Raw genomic sequence first — 6,271 nt, forward strand, 5'->3', positions numbered from 1 at the left:
GGGAATGTCAGATCAGGCATATTCCTATTGAATGGCAGAACAGACTTGAGGGGGCAAAAGGCCTACTTTGTTACGATTTCTTATGGCTTCTGTACCCCTCATCCAAGATGTCCAAAATATATGGTCACCAAGGCTTTTATAGAGTGAAGATTTTAATAGGGTGCAGATTTTAAAAAGGTGAAGTCCATAAGGTTATGGACAAGACCAGACCCCCTCAAAATAGTTTAAGAACGTAGTCTAGATCCTAAGTTTTTCTTATTTTAAAGACAGATGTAAAATGTCTGTTCCATATGTGACTTGTCAAACTACTCAACGTTAAGCAAAACACAATTTATTTAAACACTGTAGTTAAAATACAATCAAAGAAAGAGGAATTTAGAATAGCAACTCTATTGGAAATTTAACAATAATATGTACAGTAACTATTACTAATTAACTATTCCAAAATAGTAGCATCTCATAAACACACTCCTTTGCAAAAAGGAAAATTGAGACTCAGATTCTCACATGTAGGTCCCCGATCCAAGAGGAAAAAAGTCAAGAGAAAATTCGGAGAGAGTAACAGCGAAGAGACATTCACTGAAGCTTCCAACTCTGTTGAGACTTCAGTAACTTCTGATGCTACTAAAAAAGCAAAATCCAGAAAGCCTAATCTGTGGGAGCTGGCCACACCCATTCAGGCCATGGAAAAAACCCAAGGCTTTCCAAGTCATTTACTCAAGTGGTCTTCACTAGCTAGCTCGGAGCCTCTGCCTTACAACCTCTCTTCAAAAAAGCCCAGGATAAAATAACCTCTTAGAGTGACAGCGTTATCGCAATGGACTGAAAAGGATCATTAACAGCATGGATTGTGACTGAGTGACAGAAAACAGTGGGGTGGGCAGGGGTAAATGGTTGTTTGTTTTTTGTACTTGTGGAAGGTGTGCATTGGGGGTTCCAAGGGACTTGGTACGAAGGCACTGCATTTCTTGTTATCTTTAGTGACGTGGACAGGGGATGCACACAGCGCAATTTTTAAATTTGCAAATAATGCAAAACTTGCAAATATTGTGGGCCATGAAGAGGACAGTGATAGACTTCACAAGGACAGAGACAGGCTGTGATGGCATGTGACCTGATGAGATTTAATGTAGCTAAGTGTGAAATTCTGCAGTATGGTAGGAAGAATGAAGAAAGGCAATATAAAATAAAAAGTGTAGTTCTAAAGGAGGTGCAGAAGCAAAGGATTTGGGGGTGTATGTTCAAAAATCATTGAAAGTGTAGGACACATTGAAAAAATGATCAAAAAGTCTCACAGTATCCAGAACAGGAATATTGTGTTCAGTTCTGGACACTGCACTTTAAAAAGGTTCAAACATTCAGAGACTCCACTTCCAGCACCTTTTCAAAAAGAAAATTCCAAGGACTCTTGATCCTCTATGAGAAAAACTTTGCCTCATCTCTATTTTAAATGGATGACCCTCTATTTTTATACAGTGAGCCTAGGTCCAGATTCTCTCGGAAGACGAAAAATCCTCTCCACGTGTACTCTGTCAAGGCCCCTTTGGATCTTGTATGTGTCAATCAAGTCACCATTTACTCAGCTGAACTCCCATGGATATATACTTGGCTTGGCCAACCTTTCCTTACAAAACAAACCATCCGTTTCAGGTATTAGTTTAGTAAACATTTTCTGAACAGCTTTCCATGCATTTCCAAGCTTCCTTAAATAAGTCGGTCAATACCATACACAACATCCCAGATGCAGTCTCATCAATATTACACCATTTGTGCCTACCCTCTGTTTGCCATTAGTCCATCAATCTTCCAGCCTTGCCAAAATGCTAACCCCCCCACACCAAGATTCTTACTTTCTTCAGTAATCTTTGGTGTAGCACTTTATCGAACGTCTTCCAGAAAACTAAGTGCAATACATGAAGGACAAAAGAGTAACAAGGGAGAGAATAGGACCCCTTAAAGATCAGCAAGGCTGCCTATGTGTGGATCTGCAGGTGGGAGGGGAGGTACTAAACAAGTATTTTGCATCAGTGTTTACGATAGAGAAAGATATGAAAGATAGAGAATGTGGGGAAATAAATAGCAGCATCTTAAAAAATGCCCATATTATGGAGGAAGAGGTACTGGATGTTTTAAAGCACAAAAGTGGATAAATCCCCAGGGCCTGATCAGGTGTACCCTAGAACTCTGGAAAACCAGGGAAGTGATTGCTGGGCCCCTTGCTGAGATATTTGTATCATTGATAACCAAAGGTAAGGTGCCAGAAGACTGGAGGTTGGCTAACATGGTGCCACTATTTAAGAAAGGTGGTAAGGAAAAGCCAGGGAACTATAGACCGATGAGCCTGACATTGGTGGTGGGCAAGTTGTTAGAGGGAATCCTGCAGGAACAGGATTTACATGCATTTCGAAAGGCAAGGACTGTTTAGGGATAGTCAACATGGGTTTGTGCATGGGAAATCATGTCTCACTAACTTGATCGGGTTTTTTGAAGAAGTAACGAAGAGGATTGATGAGGGCAGAGCAGTGGATGTGATCTGTGTGCATGAATAGGAAAGGTTTGAAGGGATGTGGGCCAGGAGCAGGCAAGTGGGACTAGTTTAGTTTGGGATTATGTTCAGCATGAACTGGTTGGACTGAAGGGTCTGTTTCCGTACTGTGTGACTCTATGACCAGAGGGCATAGGTTTAAGGTGAGAGGCGAAAGATGTAAAAGAAACCGAAGGGGCAATTTTTTCACGCAGAGCATGGTCCGTATATAGACTGAGCTGCCAAAGGAAATGGTGGAGGCTGGTACATTTACAACATTTAAAAGGCATCTGGATGGGTACATGAATAGGAAGAATTTAGAGGAATATGGGCCAAATGCTGGAAAATGGGACTAGATTGATTTAGGATATCTGATCGGCATGGATGAGTTGGACTGAAGGATCTATTTCCATGCTGTACGGCTCTATGACTCTATGTCCACTGGTTCTCCATAATCTACACCAAATTTGCAAAGAACACCAAAGGATTAGTTAAACATGGTTGCCTTTCACAAAACCAAGTTGACCCTGTCCAATTGCCTTGACTCAAAGTGCCCTGTTATAACTTCATTCGTTTCTACTTGCTTGCATTTTCCCTATTACAGATGTTAAGCTTGTCGTAGTCTCTTTTCTGTCTCCCATTTGAAATAAAAAGTTGCACATGGTACCTATTGGGGCCTTCCCTGAATCAAGAGAATTTTAAAATATTAAAATCAATGCATCACCTATCTCACAAGCCGTGTCTTTTAAGACTGACTCAACTGCTTAATGAAGTCTTTTTTCATGTTGCTTTTGTTCTGCCAATCGTCTCCTGAATAGCTTGGGTCTTTGAGGTTAAGATCGCTCCACCAAAGGAAAATGTTTAATTTTATCAAACCTATTAAATCCTTTTATGTTTTTGTGACACATCAGATCATCTCCCAAGCAAGTACAGGCTTGTACAAGTTGTTCTTACAATTTAGCACACCAAGCCCCAGAAACTTTCCAGTGAATTCTAACCACACACCACTGCTAAAATTAACACTTCATGTTGCCTAAAACTGAATGCATTTCTCCAAAGGGGTTTGACCGAAGTTCGGCAGAAGTGATCCTTCTAGATCTACTACTGGCAGGCTTGCTAACACAAGAATTAGGAGCTGGAGAAGGCCGTTCGGTGCCTCAAGCCTGCTCAGTCATTTAGTTAGATCACAGTTGATCTGAATGTGGCCTCAATTCTACTTTCCTGTCTGATCCGTCCCCCAACCCCAAATCTTCAATCCTTGTTCATCAAACTCTACCTAATTCCACCTTCAACGTGTTCAATGATTCCGTCTCCACTGCTTTCTGGAGAATGGAATCAAGCAGGATAATAACACTGAGAGAAAGAATTTCTCCTTAACCCAGTGTATAAAATGGGAAATGTAGTGATTGTAACAAGGTCAGCCAGGTGAACTTCATAGAACATGTTTTCCTGGCTTGGGGCTATTAATCAGGGTCCAATCAGGGAGCCCTGGCTGACAGATATAAGCAGGAGTGTCAGAGGTTCTGCTCACTCTGAGCTGGCTATGAGGAAGCCGGACTATATCAAGGACAAGTGAGGGTGACTCGGTGATGGGATCCTGGCCTCCATGGAGTTATTTCAGTGGAGACGAAAGGAAAAATACACTCCTGAAGAAATTTGCTCACAACAGTTGTCTTTGAATTGGGGTAAGCATTTCTGGTATCATGCTTTTTTTTTGGGAAGTTTGACATGCAACACCACCCCATATGGCACTCAGGGAGTATTAGCTCATAGCCTCATGGAGAGGAATGCCCAATAGCATATTATCTAGGGATAGTAGGAACTGCAGATGCTGGAGTATCTGCGATAACAAGGTGTAGAGCTGGATGAACACAGCAGGCCGAGCAGGAAAGCTGACGCTTCGGGAACATTTTCTGAAGAAGGGTCTAGGCCCGAAGTGTCAGCTTTCCTGCTCCTCTGATGCTGCTTGGCCTGCTGTGTTCATCTAGCTCTACACCTTGTTATCTCAGCATATTATCTAGGATTGGTCTAATGCAGAACGTAAATACACCCAGATGGAGAAGGAAGGTATGGCAGTCATATTTGGAGTCAGAAAGTTCCCCCCGTACCTTTACAGACATAAATGTGTAACAGTAAAAGACCACAATCCCCTGCTAGGGCTACCCAAAGAAAACAAGGCCATGCCACCCAAAGCTTCAGGTCAAATTCAGCAGTGTGCGATCATTCTAAGTGGGTACAATTACAAGTTGGAACACCTTGCAAGTCCAAGTGGCAAATATGGATGCCTTGAGCTGCCTCCCACTGGCAGATTCACCACTTGTGATGTGACCATTGGAGGAGCCCATAATGGTTTGAAACTTTCTGGACACCTGATCACCACTCGCAATATCTGACTGTGGACACAAAATGATCTGGTCCTGGCAAAACTGAAATGAACTGAAATGACCAGTGGTGATGGGAGAAACGAAAGGGCTGTCACAACCGGAATTGAACCCTTTCTGGACCCGGAGAGACCAGGTCACAGCAGAGGATGGCATATTATTATGGGGAGCAAGAGTGACTGTCCTGAGCAAAGGCCACCACCCAGATACTGGCCAAACTCCACCGGCGTGAAACCGCATCAGGAATGCTAATGCTGTACTCAAGACTCCTCTAAGCGAGAGAGACTATTTAATTCAGGGGATGAAGTTTGGTGTAGGAACCACAGGAATGGCCCTGCATGGGTAAGAGGCATGGTCGACAGGAGCAAAAACAAAGTTGCTGGAAAAGCTCAGCAGGTCCGGCAGCATCTGTGAAGGAAAAAGCAGAGTTAACGTTTCAGATCTGGTGACCCTTCTTCAGATTGTAATGAGGTCACCCAGGTGGATCTCAAAGAATATGAGTTCCCTGATTGGGGCTGTTACTCTATTCTGCGGAAGGGTCACCGGAGCCGAAATGTTAACTCTGTTTCTTCTTTCACAGATGCTGCCAGACCTGCTGAGCTTTTCCAGCAATTTCTGTTTTTGTTCCTGATTTACAGCATCCTCAGTTCTTTCGGTTTTTATGGTTGACATGAGATCAGTTCCCATGATGTACAAAGTTCGGGTAGGTGAAGCAGTCCTGAACAAGCATATGGACCACATGAAAGCTACAAACTCACAAACAGGACAAGGGCAAACCATAGCCCGCCCCTCGGAACAATTAGAAAGATTGTTGGAACCCATGCGTTCTCCCCCTCTGCCGAGTGTCGAAGAAACCTCGGAGTTTGAGATGCACACGGCGGATGTCACAGTCTCAATGTTTTTACTACCTGAAGAATAGGATGAATTTCATTCTGAGACGCTCAGGGTGGAAGAGATGGGCTAAGGTCTGGTACACACCATCTGTACCCGAGGCTGAGGAACCGGACCCAGTGTGAAAACACCCCAGGAGCAGCTACAAGAGAAAGAATAGGTCTATGTGCCTGGACTTAAAGTGGCAGGAACATAGCAATTGTAACAAGGTCATCCAGGTGGATCTCATAGAATATGAGTTCCCTGATTGCGGCTGTTAGCCTGTTTCAAGCAAGGAGCTCTGACTGACAGATATAAACAGGAGTGTCAGAGGTTCTGTTCACTCTGAGAACTGGATCTGAGGAAGCCGGACCAATGTCAAGTACTATGCTTTTTAAATAGAGGGTGAATGGTGACAGGATACTGGCCCCTGCAGAGATATTTCAGGAAACCTCTAATTTTTAAACAGAGATAGTAGGAACTGCAGATGCTGGAG

The 6,271-nt window shown here is 43.2% G+C and overlaps 1 protein-coding gene across 1 annotated transcript in view; it reads left to right on the top strand.

The window, feature by feature from the left end:
* Positions 1-6,271, top strand: part of cd109 (CD109 molecule) — a 184,539-nt gene that overhangs the window by 56,728 nt on the left and 121,540 nt on the right. The window lies entirely within an intron of this gene.

The sequence above is a fragment of the Rhincodon typus genome, chromosome 9 (genome assembly GCF_021869965.1).
Source record: "Rhincodon typus isolate 14 chromosome 9, sRhiTyp1.1, whole genome shotgun sequence".
Lineage (NCBI taxonomy): Eukaryota > Metazoa > Chordata > Chondrichthyes > Orectolobiformes > Rhincodontidae > Rhincodon > Rhincodon typus.